Source organism: Pongo pygmaeus, chromosome 13 (genome assembly GCF_028885625.2).
Source record: "Pongo pygmaeus isolate AG05252 chromosome 13, NHGRI_mPonPyg2-v2.0_pri, whole genome shotgun sequence".
Lineage (NCBI taxonomy): Eukaryota > Metazoa > Chordata > Mammalia > Primates > Hominidae > Pongo > Pongo pygmaeus.
In genome coordinates, this window is record NC_072386.2 from 61649753 (window position 1) to 61655966 (window position 6214).

The following is a 6214-nucleotide window of genomic DNA, read 5'->3' on the forward strand; positions in this document are numbered from 1 at the left end:
TTGGTCCTTGCCCAAGGTCACATGGCTCTTTGGTGGCAAGGCATTTCCCTAAGTGTTCCCCTGCTCCTTTCCATTGTCTGTCTTTCATTCTCCTTCCAGTACATCTGTCTGCTTCTGTCTTTCGCCATGGCTTTTTCTTCTTCTATGAGTCTTCCTAGTCATAAAATGAAATGGAGATCTTTAAAACCAAAGTCGTGTGTACACTCACTGCTTTCTCATTCTTACCCACAATTCCAGAGTTTTTTTAATTGGGCCTCATTGTTCTCATTTACATCCTGTGACTTTTCACATGAGCCCTCTGCTTAGATCATAAATCCGTGTACATTCCTATATCTCACCCCAAGAACATGCTGCACTCTTGGTGGTGCACTCTTTTTTTTTTTTCCATGTATCTACATGAGCGTCTCTTCCACGTGTGGTCTGAGAACTACTTTTAGCAGAATCACCTGGCCCTCTGCCCAGCCTCATGACTACACGGGGATGGGTGTTGAAAACTTGCATTTTATTAAGCTTCACTGACTGGTCTAATGGCTCTGAATGTTTGCGAAACACAGACCTGAGTCCTGCCCTTCCTGAAGGGCCACACTAGTTCCACCGACACATTATAACCTCTTCTTTTTTTTTTTTTTGAGACGGAGTCTCGCTCTGTCACCCAGGCTGGAGTGCAGTAGCGCAATCTTGGCTCACTGCAAGCTCTGCCTCCTGAGTTCACCCCATTCTCCTGCCTCAGCCTCCCAAGTAGCTGGGAGTACAGGCACCTGCCACCACACTCAGCTACTTTTTTTGTATTTTCAGTAGAGACAGGGTTTCACCATGTTAGCCAGGATGGTCTTGATCTCCTGACCTTGTGATCTGCCCACCTTGGCCTCCCAAAATGCTGGGATTACAGGCGTGAGCCACCGCGCCCGGCCGATATAGCCTCTTCTAACCACAAGAGCCTCACTTCCCCTGGAGACTCCCACTTTTAGTATTGCTGCTTCTCGTATCCTATCCTGTTAGCATGATTCAAACATTAAAGCCAAGAGGAAGAAGGAAGGGAATGAGGTGATGAACACTGGTCATGTACCGGATATTCTGCAAGGCTCAGTGACATAGATACTGTTGACCATGTTTCACAAGTAAGAAAACTAAAGTTTAAAATGTTTGGTAATGTGTTCAGGGTCACACAGTTAATAAATGGCGGAATTAAACTGCTAGCCTTGGTCTTTTTTTTTGTTTGTGCTCCAGTGCCTCTGTTCTCATGACACAGACTTTATTCAACATAGCCTCAGGGTTGAGGCATAGCATCTTTGCATTTGCTGCATCTCAAAATATGTTCCTTTTTTTGCAATCATCTGGAATTGATCCTTCACAGATTTCTTTCTCATTTTCTACCCACTCCCTTTAATGTATGTCCTGCTAAAAGTTCTGTCGTGGTCTCTTCTCTTTTCTCACTCTTCATTCTAACCTCATTTTTTGCATCTATATGCCAGATGCCTGAATCTATCTCAAGCCAGAATTTCCCTGTTGAGCTTCAAACCCATATGCCCAAATGCCTAGTGTCAGTTCCATAGGGACTAAAATCCAACTAGCCGGACTTTGTTCTTTGGCCTCACTTCCAAGCACCTTTTCTTAACAACCACTTCAGCTGCTGTGGCAGATTCTGTGGGAAGTCTCTTTCAACATGTCCTCCAGCCTGTATTTGGTGGGCCTCCCCAGTGCAGAGGCTACCATGATCGTTTTCTGTTCTACCCCTTAATTTCTCAGGGCCCCAGGGCTTAGTCCTAATCCCTCTTTCCTTCACTCATTCCTTAGGTGGTCTCATTGAGTTTAAAGGCATTTTCAAGCATAGATTTTGCTGATGGATCTCAAATATCTCTCTCTCCAGCCAGATCTCTCCCCTGGGCTTCAAACTTGCATATCCTATCACACATTAGCCATCTTCATAGGGGCGTCTAATCAGTGTTGCACACTCAATATGTCCAAAGAGAACACTGAGGTCCCTGCTGCCTGCTGTGCTCACCTTGCATGTGGTGCTTGACTGACCCTCCCAGCCCTTTTAGGTTTCTGCTCATAGACGCCTTGCTCTGCCCACCTGTCTCAAATAGACACCCACCATCACCCTAACCCACTTAATTTTATCTCCGTAACATTTGCTTTCTGAAATTAGGTGATTTATGGTTTCTTGTCTCATTCTTCCACTGTAAGATCTCTGAGAACAAGGACATGTTCACTGCTGCCCCCTGGTACCTAGCAGGGTTCTTGTACCTAGGAAGTGCAAGCAGTATTTCTTACTTTCTGATGCTCACTGCCACTTTTCTAGCACAGGCCATTATTTCTCACCTGGCTTGCTGCAAAAGTCTAAATGCTTTCTTTGCCTCCAGTTCCAATTATTTTCCAAGCTGAAGCCCCTGTGATCTTTTGAAAACACAGAACTGTTTGTCTGCTCCCCTTTTCAGACCTTTCAGGGAGGTTCTGTCTTAGTTTGGTCGGACCTTCTGTCTCAAGCAACAGAAACGCAGCTTGCTCAGGCAATATGAATTTTCTTTTTCAGCTCAGCATGGTCTTGGTCTCTCCCTGTGGTCACCAGACATGCCACGATTCTCTTGTACCTCAAAGGCCCTGGCGTATGTGGACCTCTCTATTTAGAAGCTGTATTAGTCAGGGATCTCCAGGGAGATAGGACTGATAGATGTGTGTGCATATATATAGAGAGGGAGAGATATTTATTCTAAGGACTTGGCTCACATGATTGTGGAGGATGGGAAGTCCAAAGTCTGCAGGGTAGGCAGACAGGTTGGAGATGCAGAGAAGCACTGCAGTTTAAGTCTGAAGGCAGTCAGCTGGCAGAATTCCTTCTTCCTCAGGGAGGCAGTCATTTTTCTCTTAAGGCTTTCAACTGAATGAGGTCTCCCACCTTATGATGGGTAATTGGCTTTACTCAAAGTCTACTCATTTAAATGTTAATCTCATCGAAAAAATATCTTCACAGAGACATCTAGAATAATGTTTGACCAGACCTGGATATTGTGGCCTAGTCAAGTTGACACATCAGAAAACCTTTTCCCTCCAACCTCCCAACTCTTCTGGTTAATTTCTTTCAGATATTGGCTTAGATACCTCCTTTGAGAGCCTTTTATGACAACATAGGGGTAGGTGCCTCTTTTTTTTTTTTTTTTTTTTTGAGATGGAGTTTCAATCTTGTTGCCCAGGTTGCAGTGCAGTGGTGTGAGCTCAGCTCACTGCAACCTCCACCTCCCGGGTTCAAGTGATTCTCCTGCCTCAATCTCTTGAGTAGTTGGGATTACAGGCATGCACCACCATGCCCCGCTAATTTTTGTATTTTTAGTAGAGACGAGGTTTCACCATTTGGTCAGGCTGGTCTTGAACTCCTGACCTCAAGTGATCCACCTGCCTCAGCCTCCCAAAGTGTTGGGATTACAGGTGTGAGCTACCCCTCTTTTAAATAGTTTTACCAGCTTCTTAGTCCTTTTAGTCTTCCTGTTTTCTCTTTTGAGCCCCATGGACTCCTCGTACTTAAAATAAATCACACAGATTTATTTTACTATATTACAAAACGCCACCTTTTGTGGTCTTATTCCCCACACCAGAAGCTTGCTTCGTGAACATCTAAATTGTTCACTATTGTATCCTCCTTACCTCCATAGTACCTGACATGTAAGAACTGCTCAATGAATCTTAATTGAATGAATGACTCCCATGTTCTTCAAAATTTTCCCATCATCGCCTACTTCTTTCTCTCTCTTCTCTCTCCATAATCAGAGCTGTAACTAGGGCTCTGAAATTTACAGTGTGCCGGTTTTTTCTTTTTTTTTTTCTTTTGAGACAGAGTCTAGCTATGTCGCCCGGGCTGGAGTGCAGAGGCACGATCTCGGCTCACTGCAACCTCCACCTCCCAGGCTCAAGCAATTCTCCTGCCTCAGCCTCCCCAGTTGCTGGGATTACAGGTGCATGCCACCACACCGGCTAATTTTTGTATTTTAGTAGAGATGGGGTTTCACCATGTTGGCCAGGCTGTTCTCAAACTCCTGACCTCAGGTGATCCACCCACGTCAGCCTCCCGAAGTGCTGGGATTACAGGCATGAGCCACTGCGCCCGGCAACAGTGTGCCAGCTTTTAAAATGATCGTGCAACTAATTCAATAGCACAAGCATGTAGTATCACTAAATTTAACAGCTAGTAAGTGAGAATAACTAGTTAAAATAGGAAGCTACCAGATGGAAAGGATTTTCAATAGCACCCATATGCAAGCTGAGACATGAATCACAAAGTTGATTTGATAGCTGTGTTTTATGCTTGCCCTGGCACCAAAATTGCTGGTTACAGCTGGACACTCCATTGTACACAATACTTTCTGGTGGCAGATCTATTAACTTCATTCAGTGTGTGTGGGGAAGGAAGGTGGAAAATATACTTACACCAGGAAGTTACGTGTAGGATAGAAGATAGACCTGCCTTTTTTTCTTTTCTTTTTTTTTTTTTGAGATGGAGTCTCACTCTGTCGCCCAGGCTGGAGTGCAGTGGCATGATCTCAGCTCACTGCAACCTCCGCCTCCCGAGTTCAAGTGATTCTTCTGCCTCAGCCTCCCGAGTAGCTGGGACTACAGGTGTATGCCACCACGCCCGACTAATTTTTGTATTTTAAGTAGAGATGGGGTTTCACCATATTGGCCAGGCTGATCTCAAACTCCTGACCTCGTGATCGGCCTGCCTCGACCTCTCAAAGTGTTGGGATTACAGGTGTGAGCCTCCTCGCCCAGCCTAGACCTGCCTTTTTGTATTTGTCCTGCTAATTGGAGAATTAGGATTTGAGGTTCAGCCAAAGGAAGATACAGCGTGACTTACAGGTGCTGATCTGCATGGGTCAATGAAATGTGCAAGATAATATGTGTCCATCAACAGGTACAGCCACCTCCAATGCCTGCACTTTTAGGATTTGCACCCCCATGGAGCAGCCACTGGCAGAGAGAGAGGGAAGGACTTTAAACAGTCCGTACTAGGATGGCCCCACACCTCCTCAAAGATGGGGATGTTTTACTATGTTGCCAACATCATACATCAGCTAGCAGTTTTAGCCATAAAGATATTAGCATATGAATCCTTCACTGCAGAAAATCAAGAACTAAAAGATGGCTCCCTATTTACTTAGCTTGCAACCTTCAGCTCTTCAGACTATTTCTTTCTGTCCAAAGTCCTCAGTTAGATACAGAATTGTTTGTGGAGCTCTGGGGTCAATCATCAACCATCCTATGATTACAGTAGGTAGTCAGGCAGACATGAGCAGAGCAGGAGAGGGCCACCCCACCCCCTACTGGGAATGCCAGGTGACCGTCAGGTGATGGTCAGGTGGTTGTTAACTGTTGCGCTAAAATACTAATTGGTTGCAGCTGGTACCAGGGACTGGCAGTCTTCCAAAAGATAGAAAAACCTGAAACTGGTAAAACTTGAAACTGGTGATTAGCTTCCTGAAGAGATCTCAGGAGTTGGGTGAGTGGGGTTGGGCATGCGCACTAAGAGGCAAAATGGTGACATTTAACTGGTATGTGATCTTCCTCTAGGAGCATTTGACTGGTAAGGGACGAAGGCCTCAAGTGAGCATGTGCAAACTCCAGTACTGTGCATGTGGCCCCTTGCAAATGCTAGCAGACCACTGCACATGCAGACAGCTCACCGCAAGCGAAGAATAAGGGGAGAAGTAATGCAAGACCCTGGAAGTATGCCAACATATAAAACCCCAAGTTAAAGGTCAAACCGTGCATTTAATCTCTCAAGTTGCTCACTTGGCCCTCTTCCAAATGTACTTTACTTCTTTTCATTCCTACCCTAAAACTTTTTCTTTTTCTCTCTCTTTTTTTTTGAGACAGTCTCACTCTGTTGCCCAGGCTGGAGTGTAGTTGTGTTATCTGGGCTCATTGCAACCTCTGCCTCCCAGGTTCAAGCAATTCTCATGCCTCAACCTCCCAAGTAGCTGGGACTACAGGTGTGCGCCACAGCACCCAGCTAATTTTTTAATCTTTAATAGAGACAGAGTTTTGCCATGTTGGCCAGGCTGGTCTTGAACTCCTGGCCTCAAGTGATCTGCCACCTCTGCCTCTCAGAGTGCTGGAATTACAGGCAGAGCTGCTGCACCTAGCCTGCCCTGAAACCTTTTAATAAGCTTTCATTCCTGCTCTAAAACTTGCCTCAGTCTCTCCTTCTGCCTTATGACCCCCA